Source organism: Medicago sativa, chromosome 1 (genome assembly GCF_051527215.1).
Source record: "Medicago sativa cultivar Bolivia chromosome 1, Bolivia_mono, whole genome shotgun sequence".
Lineage (NCBI taxonomy): Eukaryota > Viridiplantae > Streptophyta > Magnoliopsida > Fabales > Fabaceae > Medicago > Medicago sativa.
In genome coordinates, this window is record NC_140749.1 from 26,994,595 (window position 1) to 27,001,991 (window position 7,397).

A 7,397-nucleotide genomic window follows, 5' to 3' on the forward strand; every position below is an offset into this window, starting at 1 on the left:
TAGAAATTCATAATTTTTTTTAAAGGCTAAAATGAGATATATTAACACTGCAAAAGGTCCTCCCTAGCACAAGGTATGTCAGAGAAGAACACCAAAGTCACAACAGTATTTACAACTATAAACAACAAAGCAACAGAAAAGAAAACAACAAGCTATTAACCACTGCCCAAAATGGTGTAAGGACTATGCCACCAACCATTGTAGTTAAAGGGAAGAAAAGGAAACTTCGCCTTCAACCACATAAAAGTGAGCGACTTAATTTTATCAACCAACTCAACAATTGTGCACTTTTTGCCTGTGAGTAGTCTGTGATTTCTTTCTGTCCAAATTTCCCACGCAGATGCAAACCAAATAACCTGGAGAATTGATCGGCGAGCCTTGTGACACCTTAAATCCCAAAATAATAATTATTATTATTCATGCTAAAGTGCACTTTTCCCTCCTAAGTTTCAAAAAATTGCGATTTTGGCCCCCTATATACAAAAACTACAATTTTGGCCTCTTAAGATTTAGCCCCTTTGCATCTTTGGTCCTTTTGGCCAATTTTGACCTGTCAACGCCTATGTGGCATGCCACGTGTGTAATTATTAAATTAAATAAACAAAAAAAAGCCACATAATCATGTTTTAATTAAATAAATGAAAAATCTAATTAAAAATATTTTAAAAATAAGAAAAAAATTAAAAATAAACCCAAGTCCCAATCTTCATTTCTTCATCTTCATTCCTTCATATCAATCTCAATTCAACCCAGAAAAATTTCTTCATTTTTTTCTAATTCCGTTCTCCTCGATGTCAAATTTAACCTCATCTTGATCCATCGGATCATTGCCTTCAATGGCAGCCTCAACCGTGACTGGTTTCGAATCCGACATTTCAAGTTCCTTTTCAACAGGCGGCTCATCTTGTGTTGGGGCGGTTTCAGGAGGATCAATTTGATGAGGTATATCATGGATAAAGTGGGATGCGGCGCAGGGGATCTGTGAGGGACAGAGGAGGGAGGTGTATAAATCTCCGAATTCGTCGTTGTCATCCATGACATCAAAAAACTGAGTTAGTTTTGGAGACAAAGAGAGATAGAAGGGATTTGTGTTTTGTTGTGTGTACTTTTCAGAAGAGAGTTTTGTTTTGAGGTTCGGCAGGCAAGTACTATTGTTCAATGCCCCAACCTGCTCTTCCTCTCTATCATTCTTATGCTAACTTAAGCAAATCACCATTATTTTCTTTTTCTTTTTTACAACACATCTTTATTTTTCTGAGTTAAATTTTATCTTTGTTTTGTTAAAAAAATTATACGGGTTGGATTGGATTGGGATTGTTATGAATATTGGGAATTGAGTTTTTATTTTAATTTTTTTTCTTCTGATTTTTTAAATTTTTTAATTACTTTTTCATTTATTTAATTAAAAAAATGATTAGGTGGCTTTTTTAATTTATTTTAATCCAATAATTACACATATGTCGTGCCACATGGGCGTTGACCGGTCAAAATTGGTCAAAAGGACCAAAAAGGCTAAATCTTAGGGGGCCAAAATTGTAGTTTTTGTACATAGGGGGCAAAAATCACAACTTTTTGAAACTTAGGGGGGAAAGTGCACTTTAGCCTATTATTTATTCAAAAATAGAGTTTGATTGGCAGCAGAGAGTGTCAAATAAATTTGTTTTCTGTTAATATAAGAATTCTTCCACAAGATTTAGGATACCACATCGACTCATAACAAACATAATTCACATTTCACTTCCTTGAAAATTATAATAATATTAACATCGAATCTTTTGCTTTTGAAAATGCTTTCATTTACATAATAGACAATGGTTTTCTTGTACAAAACTAAATAAGTAAGCATATCCCTTTTTCCATGTCACTATCAGAGCGGTGCTTTTTCCCCAAAATAACAGACGACACAAGACAAGTCTTCATGGAAAGCACGTACTTGACTCCAAGACGCATAACCTATAGAACTACGGTTTCGCAACCGCAGGGCCAAGCCAACAAACACAAACAACGAAGCGATGAGTTTTGAGAACATGGAATAGTATAAAATAAATGAAAGGAACACGCCAGAAGTCGAAAGGAACACCATAACATATTAAACCAGATTTAGAAGAAATCGTCAAACATCAACACAATTCAACCATCAAGTATAAGAAACATCATATTTAACACATGATATCAATGTATATAAAACAACAATATAACTCATCACATCCAATCAGTTCAGCCACAATTCAAACAATGATATGCATGCTCTTAGACTCTAGACTCTTTGTTTCCTTTTTGTACGGTTATACTTTGAAGTACTTGGTCAGGAGATCGATGGTACTATGCCACCACGTGGATGGACGGACAATTCACCATATCATGTTGGTCTTATCATTATTGATAAGCCGGGAGGGGAATATCATGGTGGTCTTGTCATTATCGATAACCCGGGAGGAGGAATATCATGGTGGTCTTATCATAGATAAGCCGAGGGAATATCATGGTGGTCTTATCATAACTGATAAGCCGAGGGAATATAATGGTGGTCTTATCATAACTGATAAGCCGGGGGAAATCGTGGTGGTCTTATCATTATTGATAAGCCAAGTGAAGTCTGACCTCATAGACCCTCTCCTCAATCCAAGACACTTATGACAAAAATGATTTTCACTTTTTAAATCTTTAACATCAGTTCCTCCCCTCGTTGGCCTAGGACACTCCTTTAAAGAGTCCCATCTTAAGCCGGGTTGAAACTGTCATTATTCTAATTTATGGGATAATCTCAATTTTGTTCATCTAAATCTCATATACATCAATTATTCTTCGTCTCAAATTTTCATCTCATCACATCAAGTATTTCAAACACATTATATTCAAGTAGTTACACATCACACAATAAATTGTGTCATATATAATTTCCATCAATAACACCAAACTAATCAAGTATCCACAATAACTCAATGTCAACAAAACAATTAATTTAAAACATCACAAAGCAAGACAGTTAATTTAAACATCGCAATGGCAGCGGAGCAGCAAATTATAGCAACACCAATTACACACAATATTCACCACACATATTAAAGTCACATCACAATTTTATCAATCATCAAATGATTCAACAAATCAAACATAATACAAGGTCAAATTCATCAGCAACCACATATTCAAAATTATTTAAATCAAGCAACACATTAATAATGTTTCTAATTCTTATTTTATCTCACAACACCATATTTGCACATTAGTCTCATTATATCTCAAGGGTTGCAACTATCACAGAGAGTCCCGAGTGAAGTTAAGGGAAATACAACTTTCCCATTCATCTCATTTAATTTATGCTCATGGTCTCAAACTCTTCTCTCTCACCCCATACCTGGATTGAAGCTTTCACGAGAGATAATTAACCCAACTTCAGAAATCAAATTCAATAGTTCCACATGACATCGTCTCTTTTTCGTCAATGCAGCGGCTATAACCCCTAAATACTAAATAAGTAACTGGTATAAATAAACTGTTAACCATTTTTTCATAATCTAAAACTTATTTTATAGTAAAGTTATTATATACACCTATATAAATACAATTGCATATTTCAAATCAATAGTAGTTAAAATTTTAATATAGATACGATTTTAGCTTAAACTATAAAACAATACTTCATAATTCTTAACATAAAAAAATAGAAATGGGTTCTATATTAAACCATCAAAATAAGATGATACGTTAATGTTAAAATAGCTTACATAATTAACTCTATTCCCTAGCAACAGTGTCTAATTTTAGAAATATAAATCAAATGATACTGATAGGTTCAAATTCGGGGAATCTTGGTCTTAATTCTTGCCACTGATATAGTAAGGCAACGCCAAAGTCAAGTATTCAACAAATTTCATTCTATTTAGATGACTAATTCTATTTCAGATCATAATGATCATTATATTTGATAAAGGCAAAACCAAACTTGAACTTGAAACACCTTATGGAACTAGCATCTCAAATCTAAGAAAGAACAAAGGAGAGTGGAATCGAAAAACTGACTCACCGAGAGACAAAAAGTAACGACAGTAACTAGATATCGGTGACGACGGCGAGACACGGCTGTTGTTTCTAAGAGTGTTTCCCCTTCGATCACAACAAGTATTCACAGATATATTGAGAAAGGGGTTCGTTACGCGACCATCAAAGCATAGACAGTTGGTTGTGGTGAGTTGTAGAGAAACTGAAAGTTTTTGCACGTGAAAGTGAATGATGTGGGCGGCTGTACTAGGGTAAAATAGAACTAGTAAAATAGAACTAGATTGTTGACCCGTGCGATTTATTGTTAAGGGATTGACATACGAAGAATAAAATGCAATATGTATTGGTGACGGTGAAAAAAAGAACAGGTGATAATCCATAGACAAAATAAAACACTTCATAAAATGTATAAAATCTGAAAATATTATAAAAGAAAATTCGGTAATCCTATCAATAATTCGGTAAAATAAATATGAAAATCTTAGTACATTGGCATGTAGTTTCATCACACATTGCGAAATACTTCCTCATATAAGACGTTAGACGTCATATTGGTATTTTCACCATCTTCATCAGTAATCAATATCTTTAGTCCTCGCTCTGGATGTAACTCTTGAAACAATAGCATACAACTGTCCGTGAGAAAATACAGGTGTTGGTAGATATAAACCAACATGTTTAAGCGACTGCCCTTGACTTTTGTTAATTGACATTGCAAATGATACAGTCAAAGGAAATTGTCTTCATTGAAACTTAAAGGGAATCCTGACATTTGAAGGTGATAGAGATAGCCTGGATACAAAAACCTAATCACCAACATTACTTTCGGACATGACCCTCCCCTCAATGACGTATCTTCCCATCCTAGTGATAACTAATCTGGTTCCATTGCATAATCCATATCGTGTATCTATATTATTCTTCTGCTCTCTGTGTAATTTACCACGGTTTAGGTTTATTTTATTTTAGAGAAACACGATTTAGGTTTTGCTATATATAGTCGAGTTTGCATGGAAATTAGGTTAGCCGAGTTTGTAATTTACCACAGTTTAGGGTTTTTTTTAGAGAAACACGGTTTAGGGTTTGCTATATATAGCCGAGTTTGCATGGAAGTTAGGGTAGCCGAGTTTACAAGGAAATTAGGGTATTCTGTTTGTAAACGTATTAAATAAGTGTACAACAACTTGTCAAAAAAAAAGTCTACAGAAACAATAGATATATACAAACGATGACACAACATGATAGGAATGAAAACCTCATCAGTGAGGAGAAATATTAGGGATTGCTGCATTTTAGAGGGAATTTGTTAAGTTAAATTGGCGCGCTTCATTTTAGATGAAATTTGTTAGGTTAAGTTGCTGCTAATCTAATGCAGCATTTTAGAGGGAAATTATTTGGTTAAGTTGTTGTAGACCTAATAAAATTAATAAATAAGGATACATGTGTTGGTAGATATACACCAACATGTTTAAGCGACTGCCCTTGACTTTTGTTAATTGTCATTGCAAATGATACAGCCAGAGGAAATTGTCTTCATTGAAACTTAAGGGGAATCCTGACATCTGAAGGTGATAGAGATAGCCTGGATACAAAAACCTGATCACCAACACTACTTCCGGAAATCACCCTCCCCTCAATGACGTATCTCCCCATCCTAGTGATAACTAATCTGGTTCCATTGTGTGATCGATATCGTGTATCTATATGATTCTTTTGCTGTCTGTGTAATTTACCACGGTTTAGTTTTTTTTAGAGAAACACGGTTTAGGGTTTGCTATATGTAGTCGAGTTTGCATGGAGATTTGGGTAGCCGAGTTTGTAATTTACCACGGTTTAGGGTTTTTTGTTTAGAGAAACATTGTTTAGGGTTTGCTATATATAGTCGAGTTTGCATGAAAATTAGTGTAGCCGAGTTTGCATGGAAATTAGGGTAGCCTGTTTGTAAACGTATTAAATAAGTGTACAACAACTTGGCAAAAAAAAAAGTCTACAGAAACAATATGTGTGTGTGTGTGTGTGTGTCTATATATATATATATATATATATATATATATATATATATACAAGCGACAAAACAGCAAGATAGGAATGAAAAGCTCATCAGTGAGGAGAAATATTAGGGATTGCTGCATTTTAGAGGGAAATTGTTAAGTTAAATTGGTGTGTTGCATTTTAGATGAAATTTGTTAGGTTAAGTTGTTGTTAATCTAATGCAACATTTTAGAGGGAAATTATTAGGTTAAGTTGATGTAGCCCTAATAAAATTAATAAATAAGGATTAGGTTTTGTTTTATCTATAACAAAGCCACCAACACGTTTAGTCTTCTTGAAAAGAAAACGAAGGCATCTACTTTTTATTTATTTTCAAATAATACTTACAAATATAATAATAAACATCATCATAATATTAATATTATATTTTTACAAAAACGTCATCCTTACTAAATCAATGAGTTGATGCAGCTAGGGATACAAATAAAAAACCTATAGAAAATCAAAACACAAAAATAATTGACAAGACAAACATAAGCTTTGTCAAAAAAAGACAAACACAAGCATATTATAATTATTATATTAAAATATTGTGGTGTTACAAGCCTTAGAAACTCCACCAACAAAAATGAATTGATTAAAATGATCCCCACATTCAAGGGAGATACTGTCGATATGCCCAACCACCTGGATATATGATGCCAAACAGAACCAAAAAGATGACAATGTAAAAATAAATGTGAAGAGCTCTCGTCAGAGCCACAACCAGCCACACACAACCTCGAATCATTATGAATTACCCCACATCTAAGTAAATTATCCCTCATTGGCAACCTATCACAAAACAGCCGTCAAGCAAACAAACCGACCTTTAGAGGGACATCTTTATTCCAAATAGAAGATGCCGCCACGGAAGAAGCAGTAGGAAGTTAAACAGTGATGAAATTATAAGCACTACGAACGGAAAAAACATGAGATGTCTCCAAATTCCAAAGCCATTTGTCATCTTTATCAACCTGCAAAGTGACATTTTGAATTAATAATTTAAGTTCCCCCACCAACTCCTCCTCCCATGCAAAGAACCACCGCCTCCAACTCCACGTCTAACCCTCATCCTCCCACCCTAACTGACACATCCCAGCCACTGAAACCTCCTGACACAACGACAAGTCAAATAATCTAGGAAACTTGACTCGAAGCGACACCTGTAAAACATTCCATTTTTACCATACCGTAAGAGTATATAGTAGAAAGAAATAGATTTGATTTCTTTCTACTATACTCTATGGATTTCATAGAATTCTGCTGATTGTAGTCTGATCATTTTATTTAAAAGAAAGACCCGAAATGGAAACCCTTTTTTCTTTATTCAATCATTGTCATCGCATTGATAAGAAATCAGA

General features: G+C 34.1%; 1 pseudogene; it reads right to left on the reverse strand.

Moving 5' to 3' along the window:
* Positions 1-155: 155 nt before the first annotated feature.
* Positions 156-7,130, reverse strand: LOC146953882 (uncharacterized; annotated as a pseudogene).
* Between the last annotated feature and the right edge of the window lie 267 nt (positions 7,131-7,397).